The 24,091-nt window shown below is 32.1% G+C and overlaps 8 non-coding genes across 8 annotated transcripts; all 8 read right to left on the bottom strand.

Moving 5' to 3' along the window:
- Positions 1-12,383: 12,383 nt before the first annotated feature.
- On the bottom strand, positions 12,384-12,458 carry LOC125838949 (small nucleolar RNA U83). The gene has a single exon (XR_007443641.1). It is a non-coding gene; the product is annotated as a small nucleolar RNA U83 (small nucleolar RNA).
- Positions 12,459-13,104: 646 nt separating this feature from the next.
- Positions 13,105-13,240, bottom strand: LOC125838973 (small nucleolar RNA snoR136). The gene has a single exon (XR_007443647.1). It is a non-coding gene; the product is annotated as a small nucleolar RNA snoR136 (small nucleolar RNA).
- An 86-nt stretch (positions 13,241-13,326) lies between these two features.
- Positions 13,327-13,422, bottom strand: LOC125838914 (small nucleolar RNA SNORD25). The gene has a single exon (XR_007443636.1). It is a non-coding gene; the product is annotated as a small nucleolar RNA SNORD25 (small nucleolar RNA).
- A 47-nt stretch (positions 13,423-13,469) lies between these two features.
- On the bottom strand, positions 13,470-13,563 carry LOC125838889 (small nucleolar RNA SNORD25). The gene has a single exon (XR_007443629.1). It is a non-coding gene; the product is annotated as a small nucleolar RNA SNORD25 (small nucleolar RNA).
- Positions 13,564-15,485: 1,922 nt separating this feature from the next.
- Positions 15,486-15,561, bottom strand: LOC125838941 (small nucleolar RNA U83). Its single transcript, XR_007443640.1, has one exon. It is a non-coding gene; the product is annotated as a small nucleolar RNA U83 (small nucleolar RNA).
- A 544-nt stretch (positions 15,562-16,105) lies between these two features.
- LOC125838968 (small nucleolar RNA snoR136) lies at positions 16,106-16,242 on the bottom strand. Its single transcript, XR_007443646.1, has one exon. It is a non-coding gene; the product is annotated as a small nucleolar RNA snoR136 (small nucleolar RNA).
- Positions 16,243-16,311: 69 nt separating this feature from the next.
- LOC125838897 (small nucleolar RNA SNORD25) lies at positions 16,312-16,405 on the bottom strand. Its single transcript, XR_007443633.1, has one exon. It is a non-coding gene; the product is annotated as a small nucleolar RNA SNORD25 (small nucleolar RNA).
- Positions 16,406-16,451: 46 nt separating this feature from the next.
- LOC125838906 (small nucleolar RNA SNORD25) lies at positions 16,452-16,546 on the bottom strand. The gene has a single exon (XR_007443635.1). It is a non-coding gene; the product is annotated as a small nucleolar RNA SNORD25 (small nucleolar RNA).
- Between the last annotated feature and the right edge of the window lie 7,545 nt (positions 16,547-24,091).

Below are 24,091 nucleotides of genomic sequence, written 5' to 3'. Positions count from 1 at the left end.
TGAGCCGGTCGATTAGCAAGTCAATCTCGTCCTTAAAACCCACCATTACCTCATCAAGTTGTGTAGTCTCAACTACTTGTCTGACAGGATTTGGTCCTTGTCCTTCAATAGGGACTTCAGCTTCTCGCATAATCGTAGCATGGAACTCTTTCAAATGATCCCTTACAACCTTAGTTTCTGTTGTGATCTTACATAACAAATGTAGATACCAAACAGGATAATCTCCGGTAACCAGGCAATCAATTATGCATTCTGCCTGGTATGCTAGAGATATGACTTCTGTCCATAGATCATGTTTCTTCACCTCCTCAAACTCATGTTTTTTCTTCTCAACTTCCTTCAAGAAGTATCTTAAGAGATATAACTCTTCCTGAGCTTCTTCAATAAGATGCTTGACAACAGAATCACACTTTCCGTCTTGCAGCAGCTCTTTCAGATAGCGTAAGAGATAATCGATAAACCCCAATCCATTTGTCCTAGGAAAATTACATTTTGATGACACTACATCTTTCAGAATCACATCTTTTAGATCTTCCATGACATGTTCAATCTTTTTTAACAAGTCACTGAATACCGAGTTAACTTCTGCTGCTTTGTCAACGGAGAAAGAGAAAGCAGCAGATACTACCTCAGCAATCAGACCTTCAATGCAAGTAAGTTTGTCACTCATTTTTTCCTGGATAACATATAAATCTTCTGGTGGACAAATGAGCAAAGTTACCAATTGCTTTGATGCTTCGGCAAGGCTTTTGATTTGATCCTTTTTAAGAGGAAGCATCAAAGAACATGCCTCACCGTCTGATAACTTCAACAAATCCTTGAAGATGAAATGAACAAAACCTTCAACAAATTCTATCACATCCCGGCTGTATTGGATTTGCAATTTAACTGAACCTCTTAGAGCTCCAGTATAGATTTCTGCAACGTGTGGCTTAATGGGCTTGATATCTTTCAAAACATGAGAGATTTGAAGTGTCAACTTAGATGGTGAATCTCCATCCATTTCTTCCCCATAGCAAAGGTAACATATGTATGCAGCATTCACTGTGATGCCCTCTATATGATTAAAAAGAATGTTGGATTTCTCTAGCTCCATGCTTGCATCTTTTATGAAATTGAGGAAGGTTTTTAGATATTTTAGACTTTCTTCAAGGACTTGAAACTCTTTCTTCAGAAGAACAAACCTATCGAAATCTTTCTTGTTGATGAGAAGATCCTTCACATTCTGAAGGATGTACTCAATGAATTTCTGAAACAATGGGCTGCATAAATTTGATAAAGGCCACCTCCCTGGAACCAATGAAAGGAGAAACTCATAACCTTCTTTGACTTCAGCAGAAGATAAGTCTGCCCTTGGTCCCGAGACAGTGTCACCGACTTTCATTCCATGTCCGCGCAATCTCCCCTCCTTAATCCTTCCTTTTTGAGTTGCCCAAAACAAAAAAGTACCAAGAAATCTCCTCTCTATTTCAGACATTTGTTTTCCAGCAGAATTTCCTCAGAGTGGATATATGTCGACAGCTCTGCAAGCAAAGAGATTATAAACAAATCACATTCTAGGACAAACAATGCATACTCCATAATCTAGTTGCTCTTCATATTGCGTCAAATCCGGTGTATCATGAAAAAACTAAACATATTGAGGTTGATTGCCATTTTATTCGTGAGAAGATTCAGGAAAACATGATTTCCACTGGCTACGTGAAGACAGGAGAGCAACTAGCTGATCTGTTCACAAAAATATTGAATGGAACTCGAGTTGATTATCTTTGTAACAAGTTGGCATGATAAAGCTATATGTTTTCTTGTATATAAGTTATAGGGATTTAGATATGTAGTTACCTTAGTTAGCCTTTTCTTTACATGTACTTAAATCAATGTATTCTTTGGATAATATACAAATACAAGCAATACTCTTAAACTTCATTCTTTGATATATAAAAATAGCTGATTGCATTATGTCTGCATTCAAAAATTGTCTATTTGTAGTATGAACCATGTCTATTTGACCCTATAAGTAGTATGAACTATGTCTATTTGTATAATTTCCACTCGAGCCCTAAAGTACTTAGGTCCAATATACACATTCATCCTACGTGGTGTCCTATATGATAATTTTATATCCTATGTGACGTCCTACATGTATTATGTTGTAGGACTTATGAGTCAACTTGTTCAATTTTATACAAGTTTAAGTGTCTATTTGTGCATACCAAAAATTGAAGGACATATATGTCAGATGAATTCAAATTAAAAAACATATTTATGTATTATGTCAAATATTAATCTAAAGACATCACGAATATGGCCGTGTAAGATGGTAATCGATCCGTTATACCAACACCAAATGAACAGAAGGACAAATTTAGATGTGCATGAAATACTTTTAATTAATGGTGAAGGATATATACAAGTGAGTAAGCATACATGTGATCTACACTCTAACCAAAAAGAGCAATTGTTTTTTGGTTGTCAAAATTAATCCTCCAATAATCCCTTTCATCTTCAAAAATTACTCACTTTGCAATTTTTTTCTTGTCTTCAAAGCATACTGCTTAAAAATATAGAGAGAAGAGCTAGTATTGATCACTTTGCTATAGTCTGTCTATAGTTTCTTTCAATTGAGTACTAAACAATGACTAAATGTTCTTCTCTTCATTTTTAATTGCACTTCATAGGTACTATTTCCTAATTATTTGGCCACATTTTTTTTTAATTATCCCTAATTATTTGTTATTTTGATAAATCAATAAATGACAATTTTTAACCTATTATACCCTCAATTAATTACATTGAAAAATGTAGAACTTTTTGAAAATCTTAAGTTTTGTATTCATCAACTTCATAATTAATAGGGGTAAAATGGTAACTCACTATATCAATTATTGATTTCTTAATAGACGTGTCAATTCAAAATTGGACAAGTAATTAGGAACATAGTACTCCCTCCGTCCCAATTTAGTTGTCCATATTTCCTCTTTTAGTTGTCCATTTTGACAAATCAAGAAAGGACAACAAATTTTTTCCTATTATACCCTTATTTAAATAAAGTTGTCATAAATAAACTAAATAAACTTATGAACTTCCCATCATTAATTAGTTATCTTGAGTGAATTTATTTTGGAATTGTAAATTGTACTATAAGGGGTCGTTTGGTGTGAGGGATAATACCAAATAATCCCGGGATTAAATTATAGTACCGCTTATTTTGTTGTTTGGTTGGCAAGTTCGGGATAACTTATCCCGGGATTAATAATTAGTACCGGGATAAGTTATCCCTCTCCTTGGGTGGTATAGTAATCCCGGGATAACTTATCCCGGGATAAAATAGGTAAATGACAAAAATGTCTCTTTCAACCCTTTTGTTATATCACTTTTTACATTAATGAAGGGCATTTTTGTAAACAAATAAATTGTTCTTAAAATTTATTATTTTGAATACAACAAACCAAACACTCAATAAAAAATAATCCCAACACAACTTATCCCATCATAACTAATCCCAACATAATTTATCCCAACATAACTTATCCCATCATAACTCATTTTCAAACCAAACGACCCCTAAGGGTAAAATTGTAACTTCACTATGCTAATCATTGTTGTCTTAATCTGTGTGCCATTTCTAAAGTGGACAACTAAATAGGGACGGAGGGAGTAATAAACAATGACCAAGAAAGACTAATTAATTATTTTTCTTGTTTTTTCCTCTAATGGAGGACAGATGGAAGATTAATAAAATATTATTTATCTTCTTAAAGTTTAGAGGCCCACTTAATAATTGCTACAAAACAAAGATGCTAATCAGCTAAAGGATGTATTGTAGAATAATAATTTATACTCCCTTCGTTCGCTTTTATTTGTCCTAATTTTACTTGACACACCCATTAAGAAAATAATTATTAATATAAGTATTTTATTAAATTGTCCCTATTAAACGATGTTTAGTATTAAGTATTGGACAATGACTTGGAAATAGAGTATTTAATATTGAGGGTAAAATATGGAAAAATATAATTGTCTTTTTATGATATGTCAAAAGTAACAAATAAAATGAAAATTTATTTTAGGAATAAGTGAAAGTGAACGGGAGAGTATTAATTTTATCTACCCGAGTTAAGAGGTTCAAATCAATGATTTCTTTATCTTGTCTTTTTAGCATTGCAATTAGGGGTGTATAAAATCGAACCGAAAATCGAACCAAGCCGCATATCGAATCAAACCGAAAAAAAAACCTGACTAGTGGTTTGATTTGACTTGGTTTGGTATTGAAAAAAAAAATCCGACTATATTTGGGTTGGGTTAGTTTTAACTAAAAAAAACCAACCCGAGACCAAACCAGCCCGACATTATATATGTAATTTTAAAATTTTATTTTATACATAAAAATATTTACTTTGATATAATTTTAAAATATTTCTTATACTATTTCATAGTTTTTATCTTTTAATATATTATTTCAAGTTTAAAACTTAGAATTCGGAATGGTCCAATAAAGATTATATTTCATAGATGTTGATAATTATAATAAAACTTAAATAAAAATCAAATTAATACTAATGCAAAAAGAAAATCAATTCAACACTAAGAATGACAATAATATTGAATTTTGTTCTTTAGTTTTATACTGGTTTAGACAATTAAAATACATAATCTAATTTTAATTTTCCTTAAATATTTAGTAATGTAACTAATATTTATTAAACTTATAATTTTAGCATGATTTAGTACTTTTAAATTATGATCAATTTCATTATGACTTTACAATATTTATTTTATATAATGATTTCATTATTATTGTTTATTGAATATTTTTGTTCATCAGTACTCATCTCATATTTTGTGTTATTTTTTTTTAAGAAATACCTTAGATAATTGTATTTTGGTTGGACTAAAGAAATATTTGGAGCACAAGTTAATTATATGTTTGTATGCAAACTTTACCGAAAAAATCCAAAAATCTGAAAAAATCCGTGGTTTATTAGTTTGGTTTGATTTATAAATTTAAAAATTCGACACAATGGTTTGATTTGGTATTTGAAAAATCCGAACCAACCCGAGGTTGAAAAACCCGAAAAAATCCGAATTTTATTAGTTTGGTTTGGTTTATAAATTTAAAATTTTACACAAATAATTTGATTTGATATTTGAAAAACCCGAACCAACCCGGTCATGTACACCCCTAATTGCAATTATTACTTGATTATGTGGAGTATAGAGTCACAACATCATCTAGTGATTTCATAAGAATAATACTACTTGTTTAATGTAGAAAAAAAAATATATGTTACTTAGATCATTGAAATATCTCATGATTTACGGAAGAAAGTCCTCATTTGCTGCTACCAATTTCACCACTTTGCCAAACATCTTTTAATTGGCTAAGAAAAGTACATTTGCAAGTTAGATATTATTCTTGTCATTGATTTCACTCATGATATTATTCGTATTAGAAAGCAGAATGAGGTATACCATAGACGGTATAAGAAAATAGTCTGCAAAGAAAAATAGAGTGCTAGCGATCATCTGTTATCGGAACTAGCAATATGGATGAAATTCTGAGGCCTGATTCACAGCCATTTAGAGTTGTTAGTTCTCATGTCGTCGAGAAAAGGTGGGAATCTAAGTCAATGATGAAGCAGAAGGATCCTAACTCATTAGCTCTTAAGCTAGCCAAGTCTCTTGGCTCTGATCAGCTAGCTGCTGCACTTCATCCTGACAACAACTGGCCTGAATTATTACCAATCTTGTATAGGTGTTTCAGTACTAATTCCCATTTGACTGAGAATTTAAACTTGTTTGTTGAATTAATCCAACACATTGACGGTGAGGCATTAGTCGATTACATTGATATATTACACCCTATGTTCCTAAACACATTGAATGATTCCCTGGTTAATCTAGACGTGAAGATCACTGCCCTGACGGCGATGATTAACTTCATTCAACTGGTGGGGAGTTCAAAAGATAGGGAGAGGTTTCAGGATCTGTTGCCTGCGATGATGGACATGCTGAATGAGGCATTGGAAGAAAATTGTGAGACATCAGCTCAGTCTGAGTTCGAGATTTTGATCGAGTTGGCCAAGAATGAGCCTAGCTTCTTCAGGATGCAGCTTGTGGTTGTGGTGGGTTCCATGTTTGATATAGCTGAATGTGAGAGTTATGAAAAGAAAACGAGACATTTGGCGGTTGAATTCATGATGACATTGGTTGAGGCCAGGGAGAAGTCTCCTGGCATGATCAAGAAGTATCCATTGTTTACTGAAAAATATTTTGCAATTTTATTGAATTTGTTAGAGGATGAGGTTTATTACCCTCTCTTGCCTGATCCTTATGATAGATGGGATAGCAATGAAGATTTGACTTTTCTTAAGATGTGTTTATGGCGGTTGTCCAATGCACTGGGTGGTAAGACTGTTGGTCCTGTTGCCTTTGAGCAGCTCCGTGCTTACTTGGCTAACAACTCGTGGCAGAAGCCATGCGCAGCACTCTATGCACTTGCTCAGATTGTTAAAGGCTGCTCAGAGGTGTGTATTTATTGATACACTACTAAGAATTGCATTTAAAGTGATTAGTTAACGATCTTGGGATAGCAGAAGGTCACCTTGATTATACTTTCTTCTGTTATTCTCTAGACTAAGTACTTAGCTTGCTCTCATCTCTTCTTCATTATAATAGGTGATGATTAAGAATATGAATCTAGTGGTTACAATGGTTCTGGATTGTATGGGACATCCTCATCCTGGAGTCAGATTCACCTCCATGGAAGCAATTCACGAGTTTTTGCGTTTCTTGCGTCCCCATTTTCAAGAACAATGTCATCAGCAAGTAGTGCCGGCATTAATTAAAGCTATGGATGATGACAGTGTACAAGTGCAGGTCTGTTTGTCCTACGATGATATGAATCCCTGAACCTTCTCAATGGGCTTAACTTTAACTTTATTAGATTTAATCCCTGTTCTAACTTTACTATCTTCATATTTTCCTAGGTCAGCGTCATAGCCGCGGTCTGGGGCTTCCTTCGCGCTGACACGCCTGAATATTTGACACTTTACATCCATGGATTACTCGATAAATTGCTTCAACTGTCGTCACATACTGTTGCGATGGTACGTATTGTAGACTAAGTGCAAGAGAAATCAGATCATTTTCTTGAACAATGAACAGACAATATTACGAATACATTAAGGGAAACAACCATAATTTCCAAGTTCCCAATATAATTATCCCTCCCTCCTTTATAAATTCAAAGTTTGTTACTCCCTTGAATGTCCTTGAGGTCTTTACTTGCCTGATTTATTTTTGTTTTTGACATGAAAGGTCAAAGAATATGCGTCATCTTTATTCAAACTTTTGGCTAAGCATTTTAAGGTATTACCTAGTAATTCTGCTTCAACTTTTATTAAGAGTATGTTGTATTAAGCTGGTTATATATATATTAACATTACTTCAACAGGAGTGCTATAGGAACAACTACGAATGTATTAATCCACTTTTGAAAGCTACCCTGGTAAAATTAAAATTTTCAAGTAAACATATAGAGATGATGATGTCATTGCACAAACCTGGCTGTTCGGTACTTCCAGAACAGGTCTTCCACCAGTTATCCCGAATGGATTCTATACATCTCACTCAACTTAGAGCTTATTGTTTATTCATTTTCTATTTTTCTGTTGTTGTCATAATGTCACTGTAAGATTATGGAAGCAGTTATGTCATCAAAAGGATCACAAGAGGATGATGAGGATACAAATACCATCTTCAAGCTAGAGGTATGTGTTGTTGAGAATATCGTTAACTAATAAAATGGTGTTCTCTCTAATAGCCTAAATCTCATTGCAGAATACTATTAAATTGTGTGAAGCAATAGGGAAAGGTTTTCTTCGTTGCACCGGCATTGTCATGCCCCTTTTGTTTCAATGTGCTCAACTCGAACCTGATAAAATCATATTATCTCCAGATTCAGACCATACTTGTTTAGATGATAGTAGGTACGCCTTTTTGTCATGACGTTTCGCCTTTTTGTCAGATCATTGCTCTGAGTGATCGCCTTTTTATGTACATTATCACATCTTGCAGTATACACAGAGTCAAGGTTGGCGATTCAACGATATGTATAAAAAAAAGTTCCCTAAATAAGAAAGCTTTAGCATGTAAAGTCCTAGTCGTGGTTGCTTACAAATTGGAGGAAAAGTTTTACCCATGGATTTTCCAGGTTGTCACACTTGGACTTCTCTCTTTTTCTACCCGTGCTTTTGATCGCGAACTGAAAATTTAACAATTGGTTTCAATGGCCTAATGCTTGATAAATGATACAGACTGCTTCAATTTTATTTCCACTTTTGAAATTCCATTTCAATGAGGTCAGGATCTTTACAGTTCAAGGTGAGATTTCTCAGGATTTCACATAGTTAATTTCTCCGTCTTTTATAACTATCTGATCACCGCCAAGACTTTTTAATTCGTAATGTTTATAGCGATGAAGTACCTTTTGCAATCTGCTAAACTGGCTGATGAGAAAGGGATTGCAAAAGGTGGAAGCCATTCGGATTTCAAGCAGTTTTCGGACAGTATAATACTGAATTTGGTGGAAGCTTTGCATGAGGTTTACTTTTAACATTAAGCTTCTTCTATTTGGATAATGAGAAAGTAACACTTTGATTTCTATATAATGCAGGAGCCTGAAACAGAGATATATGTACACATGTTGAAAACATTACAACTGTGCCTTCAGGTTCGTGATCTTTAAACACTGCTTATTTGTTTTGATCCAAAGTTTTCAGTGTTTCACTATGAGCTAGGTATGAAGTTTTTGGAACTGTTGCCTTTAAGTCTATTGCTTAAAATGCTCCATTAGTATCATCAAAGTGAGAAACTAGTAATGGTGACAAAAATCGAGTTAGAATGGCAAAATAGGATTTTTCAGGTTGTATATGGTCCTTGTGTTTCTTCTTTCAGATATGTGGACCACTTCTCAATGAAGATCAGCTTCGTCCGGTCGTCGATGAGATAAAGCATGTCATTACAGAAAATTTAAATAGCCAAGGAAAACTCACAGAGAGAGAAAAAACAGAAGACTTCGATGCCGAGGAAGCTGAATTGATGAGAGGGGAAAAACATCAACAAGATCAAATATTTCTCCTTGTATGTTCTATTTTAAAACAGGAACTAAAGTGATACACTGTTGTCTTTATATATTCAAGCATTTTCGCTTTGGTTCTGCTGTTATTCTTGAACAGGCTGGTTGCATATTACGTAGACTAATCGAATCATTCAAGGTTGTTTTCTTGCCTTACTTTGACGAGCTATCATTATATCTGATTCCGATGTGGGTAAGTTCATTGACACTATTGTAACATGACGTTAGTTTATCATTATTCATATCTAGCATATCTTATTGTTTCCGATTTTTGTTAAGGGCAAAGAAATGACAATTCAAGAGAGATGTATATCACTTTATATCTTTGATGGTCTTGTGAAGCATTGCTCTGAAGCAGCTCTAAAGTGAGTTTAATTTATCTGTATGAGATTTTCTTAAATTATTGGGGTGTCACCATTTTGATAAATCACTTACTTCCTATGCCAACTAGGTACTGTGATGTATTTCTACCTTTGCTTCTGAAAGCAAGCAACGACGAAAACCCAGCAGTTAGACAGGTTTGGATCATCGTGATTGCTTACATTCCTGTTACTCAAGTTGGTTGCTCACAGTATAGTTTAACCAAAACACCAATGACTTCATGTTCAGTATGCTCTATATGGACTTGGGCTTTATGCAGAATATCATGGTTCTGTTTTCAAACCTTTTGTTAGAGGTATTAATATTGTTGAATGTGATACTTCTAATCAAGCAAGTGTTTTTGTTAACTTACGCGTTTATGTTCAGAGGCTATGTCACGGATCAATGTAGTGATAATGCATTTACGTGCTCGTGAACCTGAGAATGAATTTGCATATGATAGTGCTGTTTTTACCCTTGGTAAAATATTTCAGTTTCATCGAGAACTTATCGACTCAGCCCAGGTTTGTCCTTCTCAGAATCCCTAATGTTAAATCTTGTTATAATTCTGATTCTGAATCCTTGTGTAGGTCATTCCCATTTGGTTGAATTGCCTGCCTATAAAAGGTAACCTTGCTGAAGCCAAATATGTTCATGGTCAACTATGTTCCATGGTTGAAAGGTATTGGATTTGTTTGCAAACTCTAATATGTTATATCTTCATAAAATGCAGGATTTTATCCCACGTTTAGTTGAAAGTATTATGTAATCATAAGACTATTTATCCCATCATTTATACCTTAGTGATGTGATAAGTTATTTCATTCCGAAATAGTTGATGTCAGGATAACTTATTCCAAACCAAATGACCCATTAATGATTTATCAAATTTTCTCAATTTCAGGTCAGATAGAGAACTTTTGGGTACCAATTATGAACACTTCCCAAAAATTATGTCAATTTTTGCAGAGGTTAGTTCCATATCAGAATCTATAGATGCCAGTTTGAGTTGTTTATTTGTTCCTGATAAATATTAAATGAGATAAGTATTGAAAACATTCCTAGATTAGGTGTAAATTATTAATTTCATAATCGAACTATTGACAATCTTAAAAACACTCATTTCTTTGACTAACTAAACTTACACTTCTGATCTTGCAACATGACCGAAATACATCCCTAATTTAGGGGTGCTTTCAACACTCCTCTATGAAATATGGCAGATCAGAGATGTATCTAAGTTTAATCTGGTCAAGTAGAGGTGTGTTTTTAAGACAATCAATAATTCAAGAACGAAACGAACAATTTGTGTCAAGTTTAAGAGTGTTTTTGAATCAAATTAAAGACATTTTTTATTCAATTTTGTATAGTTAATTTAGTTTCACTTTTTAAGGTTATATGTGGTGGAAAACATCTTGCTACAGAAGAAACAACAAAGTGTATGATTAATCTGTTGAGGAATCTTCTTCAAGAACTACCACCAGACACTTTGACATCAGCATGGTCATTGATATTGCCTCAGCAAGAAATGGAACTAAAAGCCATTTTATTTCCTGGAATACTTCATGTGATACATTCTCACAACAAAATTGTCAAACTAGAAAAATAGTATTATTGTTCCACAAATGTAACTTATAAACCATAAATTGCTTCTTTAAAGTTTTGTATCATTTAAGTATACAAGATGATACTATAGTTGATTTGTGTGGAATTGAATATGTAATTATCATTAGACTATCTATTTTATATCTTTTTACGATTTATCTATCCATTTGGAATTTCTTTATTTTAATTTTTCATAAGTTGAAATTCATATTGTGGCATATAATTTAAATAATTATTTATTAAAATTAAACAAGTCAAGCCTTAATGACCTAAAATCTAAACCTGACGGCATAAACCATAAACCCTGAGAGGTCGTTTGGTGTGAAAGATAACTTTAAATAGTCCTGCGATTAAATTATAATGTCACTAAATTTGTTGTTTGATTGGCAATTTCGGGATAACTTATCTCATGATTAATAATTAATACAAGGATAAATTATCCCTTCCCTTGGATGGTACAATAATCCCGAGACAACTTATCACAAGATAAAATGACTAAATGACAAAAATATCTTTTTAAACACTTTTTATACATTATTTTTCATATTCATGAACGGTATTTTTGTAAGCATATATGTTGTTCTTAAGATTTATTATTTTGAATATAACAAACCAAAAATTCAATAAAAAATAACATCAATATAACTTATTCCATCATAACTTGAATTCAAACCAAACGACTGCACCTTAGAGCCCAAAAAATAAACTCAAAACTCAAAATCATAAACCCTAAACTTTAAACCTTAAACCTTAGGCCTCAACCTTAAAGTCTAAACCATAAACCCAAAACTCAAAAGCTTGGGGCCTAAAACCTAAGATTTACGATTTATGGTTTAGAATTTAGGATTTAGACTCTTTAAGATTTATATTTTAGGGGTTATAGTTTATAGTTTTGACTATAAGATTTAGGATTTAAGATTTATAATTTTAGAGTTTAGGCCTTATGGTTAAGTGTTCAGAGATTAAGATTTATAATTCATGTATAAATTAAAATATAGGGTTTAGACCCAAGGTTCACATGGTTTTATGATTTATCAAAAGCCAATTTGAGGTCAATCTTTAAGCACAATTGAACCAAACCCATTTGAACCCAAAATAAATTTGAACGGATTGATCAACTTCGTGATTTTTTTCTACACTTTTGACTCTTCAACACCTTTCTACAATTACAATTGTTTCACAAATCCTTTTTTAAAAATCTTTCAAACATAATTATAAAAAATATCTTTGTAAATCCATTCTATTTCCTAAGCCCTTTGATAAAACAAATAATCAAAATAGCCTCAGAAGGAAGGCAGTAGGATAGTCATAATCATTATTTTGATCATTAACGCAAAACTACTCATCATCGGCAAAAAAATAATAATTAAAAGAAACAAAAAAACAATTATTATTGTAATGCTTGAAAGTTTTGCAATTTTCCTAATTCAAAATTATTGACTATCGATTTTGATAATGTATTTCTCAAAATTTTGTGTGAAATACATGAGTAAAATTTTGACTATCAATAATTTTGAAATGAGTAAAATACATCTGAACTCAAAATTCAAAATACATTTCAAAACTCAAAATTAAGAGTCAAATTTGAGCATAAAATTTAGGACTTGAAATCTAAACTCAAAATTTGAAACCATATACCTTAGGGCATAGACCCTAAACCTTCAGAGCCTAAACTCTAAACATTATGTCCAAAATTATGAACCCTAAATCTTGAACCTTAAATCCTAAGTCATAAACCGTAAAATCTTAGAACTTAAACCCAAAACTCTAAACCTTAAAGCCTAAACGTTAAACCTTAAAATCCTACATCTTAATAATTAGGATTTATGATTTATGGTTTTACATTTTAGAATTTAAGATTTAGAGTTCAGACAATATGGTTAAGAGTTTAAAGTTTTATGATATACGATTTAGGCCTTAAAATTTGAAGTTTGGATTTTAACAATTAGGCTCTAAAATTTAAGATTAAAAATACAGAATTTGAACATTGTAATAAATAATTATGTAGTACCCCAACGTCCAAATACACCACAAATATTAGATGCAAAGGATAGCGAGGGGAACATTATTATAGCTTCACTTGCTAAAGTATCATACTATAAAAGTGTAACCCACAAAATATAATTAGCAAAGCATAGTACAATTAACAACATACTCAATAAAATCCTGCAAATCTACGTAAACCTTATCATTATCTCGTAAAAAATAAAATAAAATATGAAAACAACTCAGTCCCTTAGATGTTCAATTAATTGCGATCATCTTTGCAAATCATTACAGGTCTGTAACTGTAAAAAAAATTAATCATCATTGTTGTTTCCATATACAATAATTAGAATAAAATATATATAAAAAATTTTGATGAACAAACTCAGTCCCTTAGATGTTCAATATTTTGCGATCATTTTCGCAAATCATTACAGGTCTGTAACTGTAAAAAATTACTCATCATTGTTTATTCATCAAAAAAATATCATGAAATTTTTTTTAAAAAAATTTGTAGCTGCTCCAATTGTTCTCCACAGAGTAAATTAAATGAAGAGAAAGATGAAAAAGGAACAACACACTTATTAATGCTTCAAGGGAACGAGTTGGTCAAAAATAAATTATTTCTTGCCAACCAGATTAAAAAAGCATATAACTCAAAATATATACACAAAAATAATAAATTTATTTAGAGTTTAGAAGATATAACCATTGTTGAAGATTTCAATCGGCAGCTGCAGAAGAGAGAAATTGTTGTGTTTTGAAGTACACACAAAACTCAAAAACAAGAAAATTATCCATCTAGCTGGATATGATTATTATGCATAATGAATAAAGGAAACAGCTTAAGAGAAAAACTGGTCCATTAGATCCCCTCTTTCAATCGCAATCTTCTATTTCTGCACAGCAAAGAAACACTTCTCAAATATATTTTACGAAAGATTTAACAGGTAAAAGTGTACAAGCTCAAAAGATGATGCAATTAATCTTGAGTCAGTTACCTGTTAAAGTACCAGTGTTGCAGCTTTTTATATGCAAGGGGTAAATAAGGACTTTGAGCTCTGCATTTACATTTCCTTCTTGCACTTCTTGAATGTCCTTGACTGATTTTTCAAGAGACTCGCCACATCGTTTCACTTCAACCATCTTTAGAGTAAGAATATCTCCAACCATAGAAGGAATTTCTTGAAGATCAAAGCAGTTTTCTACAAGAAGGTGTTCGAGCATTTACGTGCTCGTGAACCTGAGAATGAACTTGCATATGATAATGCTGTTTCTACCCTTGGTAACATATTTCAGTTTCATCGAAAACTTATCGACTCAGCCCAGGTTTGTCCTTCTCAGAATCCCTAATGTTAAGTCTTGTTATAATTTCTTCACAATTGTTATTCTGAATCCTGGTGTAGGTCATTCCCATTTGGTTGAATTGCCTGCCTATAAAAGGTGGCCTTGCTGCTGCCAAATATGTTCATGCTCAACTATGTTCCATGGTTGAAAGGTATTGGATTTGTTTGCAAACTCTAATATGTTATATCTTCATAAAATGCAGGATTATTTTATCCCACATTTAGTTGAAAGTATTATGTAATCAAATTGGTGGTATAATATTTAAATAATAATATATTAATTTAAGCAAGTCAAACCTTGAGGACGACCTAAAAACTTAACTCTAAACCTTAGGACATAAATCATAAACCCTAATCATTAGGTCCTAAATGAAAACCCTAAACTTTTTAGCCTAATCATTAAGCATTTAAATACTAAACCTTAGAGCCTAAAATATAAACTCAAAACACAAAATCCTAAATCTTAAGACCTTAACTCTAAACATTGAACCTTAAGGTCTCAACACTAAAAACCTAAATCATAAAACCAAAACCTTAAAGACATAATAATTAAAGTTAAGGGTTTATGGTTTATGGTTTAGGATTCAGACCCCAAATTTATTATGTCGAGAGGGTTTATAATTTGACCATAAAAATTTAGAGTTTAGGATTTATATATCAAGTTTATGCTCTAAATTATAGAATTTAGATTTTAAAGATTAAGCCTAAGAATTTATGGTTTAGGCCCAAAGCTCATATGGTTTTATGATTTATCAAAAACTAACCTATCTTTAAGCCAATTTAAGGCCAATATTTAAGCCCATTTGAACCCAAAAAATAAAATAAAAAATGACCAGATTGCCTAACTTCGTGATTTTTTTCTAAACTTTGGACTCGTCATCACCTTTCTCAATTGACGATTTTATATAAGATCCATATATATAAAATTCATAGACATAATACTATAGTTTCACAAATCTTTTTTTTAATCTTTCCAACATAATTATAAAAAATATCTTTGTAAATCCAATCTATTTCCTAATCCCTTTCATACAACAAATCATCAAAATAGCCTCAGAAGGAAGGCAGTAGTATAGTCGTAATCATGATTTTGATCATTAACGCAAAACTACTTCATCATCGGCAATAATTAGTAATAATTAAAAGAAACAAATAAACAATAATCGTTGTACTGCTTGAAAGTTTTGCAATTTACTTTATTCAAAAAATATTTACTATTGATTTTGATAATGAATTTCTCAAAATTGTTGTGTGAAATATAGGAGTAAAATTTTGACCAACAATAATTTTGACACAAGTAACATACATCTAAACTCTAAATTAGAAATAAACGAAGTGAGCATAATCTTTAGGACTTAAAACCTAAAACCTTTTTAAGTCATAAACCCTAAAACTTTAGAACTTTAACCCAAAACTCTAAACCTTAAACTCTAAACCTTAAACCATAAAACTTAAATCATAAAAACTTAAATCCTAAAATTTATGATTTATGATCTACGATTTTAGATTTAGAATTTAAAATTTAGAGTTTACAGAATATGGTCAAGTGTTTAAAGTTTTAAGTTTTATAGTATAAGATTTAGGCCTTAAAATTTGAAGTTTAGATTTTAACAACTAGGCCATAAAATTTAATATTAAAAATACTGCATTTGAACATAGTAATAAATAATAATGTAGTATCCCAACGTCCAAATACACCACAAAAATTTGATGCAAAGGATAGCGAGGGGAACATTTATTATAGCTTCACTTGCTAAAGTATCACACTACAAAAGTGTAATCCACAAAATATAATTAGCAAAGCATAGTACAATTAACAACATACCCAATAAAATCCCCACAAATCTACGATAAAAAAATAAAATAAAATATGAAAACAACTCAGTCCCTTAGATGTTCAATTAATTGCGATCATCTTCGCAAATCATTACAGGTCTGTAACTGTAAAAAATTAATCATCATTGTTGTTTTCATATACAATGATTAGAATAAAATATATATAAAAAATTTTGATGAACAAACTCAGTCCCTTAGATGTTCAATTTTTTGCGATCATTTTCGCAAATCATTACAGGTCTGTAACTGTAAAAAATTACTCATCATTGTTGTTCATCATCAAAAAACTATTATGAAAAAAATTTTAAAAAATTGTAGCTGCTCCAATTGTTCTCCACAGATTAAATTAAATGAAGAGAAAGATGAAAAAGGAACAACACACTTACTATTGCTTCAAGGGAACGAGTTGGTCAAAAATAAATTATTTCTTGCCAACCAGATTAAAGAAGCATATAACTCAAAATATATACACATACACACAAAAATAAATTTGGAATAGAAGATATCACCTTCAATCTGCAGATTCAGAGGCAGAGTAATTGTTGTGTTAAATTGCAGCTTAGTGGTTCTATTTATATAGTGGAGTGAGAGGAAGATAGGGTTTTTGGGGAGTGGGCTTTTAACATGGTCAAAAAGTCATGGCCCAAACGTATGAAGCCCATTTATTTCAATCCCTGTTGGGTTGTCTTTTAAAGGGTGGTTAGGTAGCTGGATAAGAACTTCATGTATTAATTTTCGTATAATTTATAGGCATAATACATAAACATGATTTTTAACTTGATTTCAGCGGATAACTATGTCCTCCAACTTTGAGTATGCACAAGTAGACACTTAAACTTGTATAAAATTGAATAAGTAGACACACGTGTCTTACATGACATAATATATGTAGGATGCCATGTAGGACACAAAATTTCCATGTAAGGTGTCATGTAGGATAGATGTGTCTATTTGTTCAATCTTATACAAGTTTAAGTGTCTACTTGTGCACATCCAAAGTTAAAGGTCATAGTTACCGGCTGACGCCAATTTAATGGTCATGTTTATGTATTATGCCTAATTTATATGATGTTTTGTAGGTAGATAACAAATATGTTATTTATGTATGAAATAAATACGACGTTTGGTTGACAATTTAGTAAACTACATAACTAGTACATGTATAAGTTATGATGGAATTTATGTATTGTTTTATTCAGGATAGAATGTGAAATAATTAATGTGTATAACTAATACATCACTTACTAATATTTGCATAGAATAATAAATTGATTAACTCATGATTAATCTCTACATTACTAATAATTGTAACTAGCTATCAAACAACCCAGATGTGGTATTATTTAGTACTTTGTTTGGTACAAATTTTGAGGTTATGTATAATTAACTAGCATTGCATACTGAGTATTAGAGGATGTATAACTAATACACTCCCAAGTTAGATTGCTTGAAGTTCATGGGGTGAAAAATATACAAAATTCATACACCAAAAAAATAAGTTTGTATATTTTAATAAAGGGAAAATGGCTTGAAATATATCCGAACTTTGATCGAAATTGTTGTAGCAATCCCAAACTTTGGGCAGGACCTATTACCCCTGAATTATTTAATAATGTATTTTTAAAGATATATAAGTGTTCACGTGGACATCATATGTAACACCCCAGAGAATTTTCGAACAAAGACTCGAGCCATCCTTCATGTGGAGTGGGATTTTACCGAGGAATAAAAAATTTCTTGAGTGTTAAGTTAAGGTCCCTAGGTGTAGCACATTGAGTTCCAAGAAGAGTTGAATTGGAAATAGTCATTTTGGAAAGAATCTGGAAAATTTGGCTATGGAAAAAAGGTGAGTTTTTGGTCAACTTTGAGCAGTCGTATCTCCTAGCTCAAAATGATTTAGGCGAATTTCCAGTTATGTCTGGAAAGCCCTTGGAATGATCTTTCCAACGCCGCCGAGTTTGCTTGATTCCGAGTTCGTATGAGTGACTTATGCCCTTTGGAAGTTGGGTTGTTGGCACAGTCGCACAGTCGCACAGTCGCACAGTGCAGTTTGTTTAGTCCGAAAATTTTAAGGGTATTTTGGTCTTTTCCCTAATCTTTTCTTTGGGTTATATTGAGGTGTTAGACTGATGTTTGGATCATTTTTGTCCCATTTTAAAGAGTGAGAGTAAGAGTGAGAGTTAGGGCTTGGAAGATAAGAGAGAGAACAGGAAAAGAAGAGGAGAAAGAGAAGAAGAAGCTAAGGATCGTCGTGGATTTTTGTCGGGGGTGATCCCTAATCAGGTATGTGAGTCTTTAGTGTGGGTTTATCCTTTCCCCCCACATACCAAGCTCGTTTTTATGATTTGAGAAGAGATTGGATTTGTTGTTGAAGTTGTTAGTTGTTGTTGATGTTGTTAGTTGTGTTGTTGAAGTTATTGTTGGTTGTGGGACAGGATTGGGCTGTGTATTTGAGTTGTGACCTATTGTATATTGAGGGATTTTATGATCCTTAGTGTTGGTTGGTTCATACCCCCACACACCAACTCGTTTTTAATTCCAAGAGAAGATTTATTGGTTGTTGAAGTTGTAGTGGTGTTGTGTTGAAGTTCTTGCTGATTTAGTACAGATTTCTGGCTGTGATTTTTGAGTTGAATCTATTGTATAATAAGGGTCTTTATGATTCTAAGTGTTGCTGCTGAAACCTTGAGGTTGAGAGGGTTTAGAATTGGAAAGAAACAAGGGGAAAAAGTCGGATTTTTGGGGAAAAAGGGGCTGGGCTGTTGCACCTCTCCTAGTGCCAAGGACACCAATCCTTCCCTTTCATTCACCATTTCTTTTTTTATACATGTTCCTAGGTATTATACCTATGTTTCCTAGTTGTTTCCAACACTCCAAGGTACTTCCAAAAGTCAAGTAAAACTACAAGTCAAGTGAAGTTAGTTTCCAAGTCAAGTGAAGTTAGTTTCAAAGTCAAGTGAAGTTAGTTTCCAAATCAAGTGAAGTTAGTTTCCAAGTCAAGTGAAGTTAGTTTCAAAGTCAAATGAAGTTAGTTTCCAAGTCAAGTGAAGTTAGTTTCAAAGTCAAATGAAGTTAGTTTCCAAGTCAAGTGAAGTTAGTTTCAAAGTCAAGTGAAGTTAGTTTCCAAGTCAAGTGAAGTCAAGCTTAGAAGTAAGTAAGTCAAAACAAGTCTTTAAGGTTTTCCAAGAGTCTTCATTGATCGTTTTAACTTCATTTTAAGGCTCAAGTTAAGTAAAGAATGAAGAGTTCCAAGTAAAGAGTTTCAAGTTGAGTCAAAGTATCGAGTTTCAAGTAAAGTAAAGAGTAAAGAGTTGAGTTCATTTCTCAAAGTTATTAGGGAACTATGTATTCCCAAAGAAGTTTTAAAGAAATGTTTTTACATTTAAACAAGGTTGGAAACTGAGATTTCCAAAAGAGCCTTCGGGCTAGTTTTTGAGTAATTATCTCATATCAGCAGGAATAAATATGTTTTAAAAACATAAGAGCCAGTACATTTTTGGGAGTAGTATCGAGCACCGAATTGGGGGAGCGTTCAAAGAACCCACAGCCCCCATAGAACCATGTTAGCCACCATGGGTAGAAAATGATCATACTTTTTAGATGAATCCTTTTCAGATTAGACTAGTGGATCCATTAGGCAGTTCAGGTCTTATACTTTTGGCCGGGTATAAGATGTTCTGGCAGCGTGAGGTCGATCGCTGTATCATCACTATAGCTCTTATGTGATGGTTGTCGGTTAGAGAAACTCCCACAGCAGTTATTGTATTTTCATACACAGAAATTATTGTATTTTATATACATCAGTTCAATTGTATTTCTATATACATCTCAGGCTTATTGTATCCTTGTATACACTCAGAGTTTATAGCATGTTTTAAACAGTCTTTCTTTATATCGCACTTGTTTTAAATTGCCTTATATTGAAAGAAGTCAGTCAGGTTGAGTTCAGTTATTCAAGAGTCGAGTATCCTTGAGTTAAGTATCTTTGAGTTAAGTATATATCTTGAGTTAAGTATATATCCTTGAGTTGAGTATCTATCTTGAGTTGAGTATCTATCTTTGAGTTGAGTATCTATCTTTGAGTTGAGTATCTGTCTCTGAGTCCAGTATCTATCTTCTGAGTTGAGTAAGTTTGAGTAGTTTTGGGTATTCCTTGAGTTGAGAAAGTTTGAAAAGAGGTAAGTTATTCAATTTATTCCAGTTTTTCTTCTAGCCTATGTTGTTTAGCTTTCTAGCTTACATACTCGTACATTCCACGTACTGAGCCATTTGGCCTGCATCTTTTTATGATGCAGACACAGGTATTCAGGATCATCAACAGGAGATTCGTTGATACATCCGGGAGTTCCAGTTAGCTATGACAAGCCTCTTTGCTTCCGGAGGATTTCATTTACCTTTCAGTTGTATCAGTTGTTAGGAGGTCGTGGGTCTTGTCCCGGCTTCCATGTTTATCAGTTAGAGGCTTCATAGATAGACAATAGAGTTTCAGAAGTCTCTTCATTTATTTTGTTAAATGTTTTGAAGACTAAAGTTGCCTTTTATGGCGAGTTGTATATATATTCTATTATACAGAGTTTTCTTTTGAGTTAAAGATTTATAAAGTTGAGTTTATAAACTCTTATTCAGTTTTAAGCTCTTGTATGCTTAAGTTAGTATTCCGCTTGGAGTCAGCCAGGATGAGGGTTCGCTTGGGGACCATAAATGGTCTTCGAGTGCCGGCCACGTCCAGGGTGTAGGCTCGGGGCGTGACATCATAAATATTGCATCATAATAAATAGTAACTTGTTCAGTTGGACACTTATATATCTTTAAAATACATTATTAAATAGTGCACAAAGATATTTGATCCTGCCCAAAATTTGGAATTGTTACACTAATTTCGGTCAAAGTTCATATACACAAATTTAAGACCAAACCTTAGATACTTGGTCTAAGGGTTTCACATAAGTTCATTGGGAATTTCAGACATATAAAAAAAGAATGCAACATTAAGTCCACCAATAAGGAATCGCAACGTATATATTGTCTTTACTTTTGGAAATCGTTGTTGTCCTAAATTTCATTTGTTTTTCGTTGAAGAAGACATGTTATATAATATATACTTTATCAACTTGACGTTATAAAAGGTAATCATTCTTCTTGGTACTTAAATTTAAAGGGTCATTAACATAATAATCCTAAATTTTGGATTTATATTTATGTTTAGGCATGTAATACACCATCTTATAACTAGCAAGACTTGTGAATTGATGTGACATTTCTCCATTTTAAGGCATCTTTCAACTCAAATAGATCCCCAATTTAGTACTATATATTCTCAGCTACTTTTCCTTTTGAGTCGAGCGTTTAATAGATTCCATTTATACTTTGTAGTATTATTCCCAACTAACACAAAGGCCCCCATGTTTTTCGTATATGTAGAGCTACAATTTTGAGTTCATAGGTTCTAAATTAAAAAAAAATAAAATTATTCAGTGAATTTTTAAATGTAAATACATAATATAATTTAAAACTATCGAATTCTAATAAACTTGTAGCCCCAGATTAGAAACCTAGTAGGTTTAGTTGTTGTTGTTCAAGTTATAAAATGAAGCGTGCAACCAAAAGATTCTAATATTGTACCTACTATAGTCTCCATGAAACTAACATTATACTTATTGGATGATTTTTTATTTTTTATTTTGAAATTTTTTTAGAAGTATAATATGTATCCAAATGGCAGATTTTAGATATAACCAAATTATTTAAGAAAATGATGAAAAAGTAAAATATAAATAGCAGGCCAGGTTCGTGATTGCAACTTAGTTTTATGGTTGACACATTACAAAGTTGTCCTAATTAATCTACCAAATATTATGCTATTTTTTGTCAATAACTAGACCATATTTGACTTTTATTTCTTTTAATAGTAATAATAATAATTATTATAATTATACTATACATTTTGTACTTTGTGACATGGTATCTAGAATCATGTACTGCCTAGCATGTCTCAAATTTTTTATGTTTCTCCCTTGTGAAATCTTTAAAATGATAATTTTAGAAGATTTTATTTAATTTTTATTATTAATTTTCATCTTTAGTTGAGTGAGTCAATCTTTTTTTTTTGTTTTGTTTTGGATATTCATATTAATATTTTCTTGAAACGAAAGTAAAAATTGAGACATTAAAAAAGGTATAACCATTTGATATTTGGTATTTATCAGTCTAACTAATTTAGATTTACATATCGTTTAAGATTCATTAAAGAGAAAAATACTCGTATTTAATTAAAGACAAAAGAGATTATGTTCATTTTATTTTATTTCTATTCATGTATTCGACGAAAAGTAAGATCACTCCTTGTCAAGATAAACATAGGATATCATTTATGTGCTTTTTGCGGACATCAAAAATTAGTTTTAGCGGCAATTATTAGTGACAATAGCTTAATTGTCATTTTTAGCACTAACACACACTTTTTTTAAAATGTCTCTACAACCTATAGCGATATTGAATTCAATGACAATTAACTAATGACGATAAAGACTTTAACACTCGTTGTTAATGTGTATATTTATTATTGCTAAAGCTATTTTTATTCTAGTGTCATGGTTTACAAAATTGACAAAATGTGCCTTTTAAGGATAATAAATAGGACTTAAATACATACAATGTCATCATGAGTTCATGACTAGAACTTAAGAAAAAAGAAAAAAAATTCCATATACCCTTTATTAATTAGACATATAGTAGTTGATATGTTAGGTATTTTCATAATCCAAAATATTAATTATTATTGTTATTATATATATAAAAAGAAAAGAATCTCTATGAGATAAAATGCCAAAAACTAAGGCATCATTTCCCACCCCTTTTAACCAAAAAGACAAAGAACGTGCATAAGTGTGAGACTTGGAGCAAAAATATAGCAAATATAACAAACTAACAAACACACACACAACAAACATTAAAATAATTTTAAACAAATATAATTTGGTTTAATCATTCATATTAAACAAGTCATTTTTCCTTCATGACATAACATATTCCCACATCTTCTCTCCACAACACACATTTTCTTTTTGCTTCCATCCCGTGTTCGATATCTGTATTAAATCATCCATTAATTCAGATTCACGTTAAGTACAACTCATCTAAGTAGAAAATAAAAGACCCCTATAAGTATTTTCCCCCCTATTTTCAGTGCTCGAACACGAAACTCCTGATTAATAGTAGAACGATCTTATTATCCATCCCATCACAACACACAATTTTTTTTGTTTCCTTCGGTATTGATTCAGATTCGCGCTATATAAAACTCAACGGAGAAACGTAGGATCCGCATAAGATTTTTTTTTTCTATTTTCAGTGTTCGAACACGAAACTCCCGATTAATATTAAAACGATCTTATCCATCCCACCAGAACTCTACGTGGTTCACGCACTTCGAAATTTGAGTCAACTAATAAAAGAACAAGTAAATGAAGACAAGGCTCACCATAAACTCCAAAGACTTATATAAACAACCTTAACATTGTCTCATTTTGTTTAAACATCTCTCTATTTCCTCTCTTCTAAGTCCTTTTAACATCTTTTTTCCCCTTTTTAACTTCCATATGGAACAACAACTACATAATTCCATCAAAAAATGTAGTCCTAAAGTTCAAAAACAGAGAAAATTTGTTGGTGTAAGACAAAGACCTTCTGGAAAATGGGTTGCAGAGATCAAGAACACAACACAAAAGATCAGGATGTGGCTTGGAACGTTTGATTCTGCTGAAGAAGCTGCTCGAGCTTATGATGAGGCTGCTTGTCTTCTCCGAGGATCAAATGCTCG

The sequence above is a fragment of the Solanum verrucosum genome, unplaced genomic scaffold (assembly GCF_900185275.1).
Source record: "Solanum verrucosum unplaced genomic scaffold, falcon-dt-bn FXZP01000284.1, whole genome shotgun sequence".
Classification (NCBI taxonomy): Eukaryota; Viridiplantae; Streptophyta; class Magnoliopsida; order Solanales; family Solanaceae; genus Solanum; species Solanum verrucosum.
Note: the sequence above shows the minus strand (reverse complement) of the source record. Positions and strands in the feature narration are given on the sequence as shown.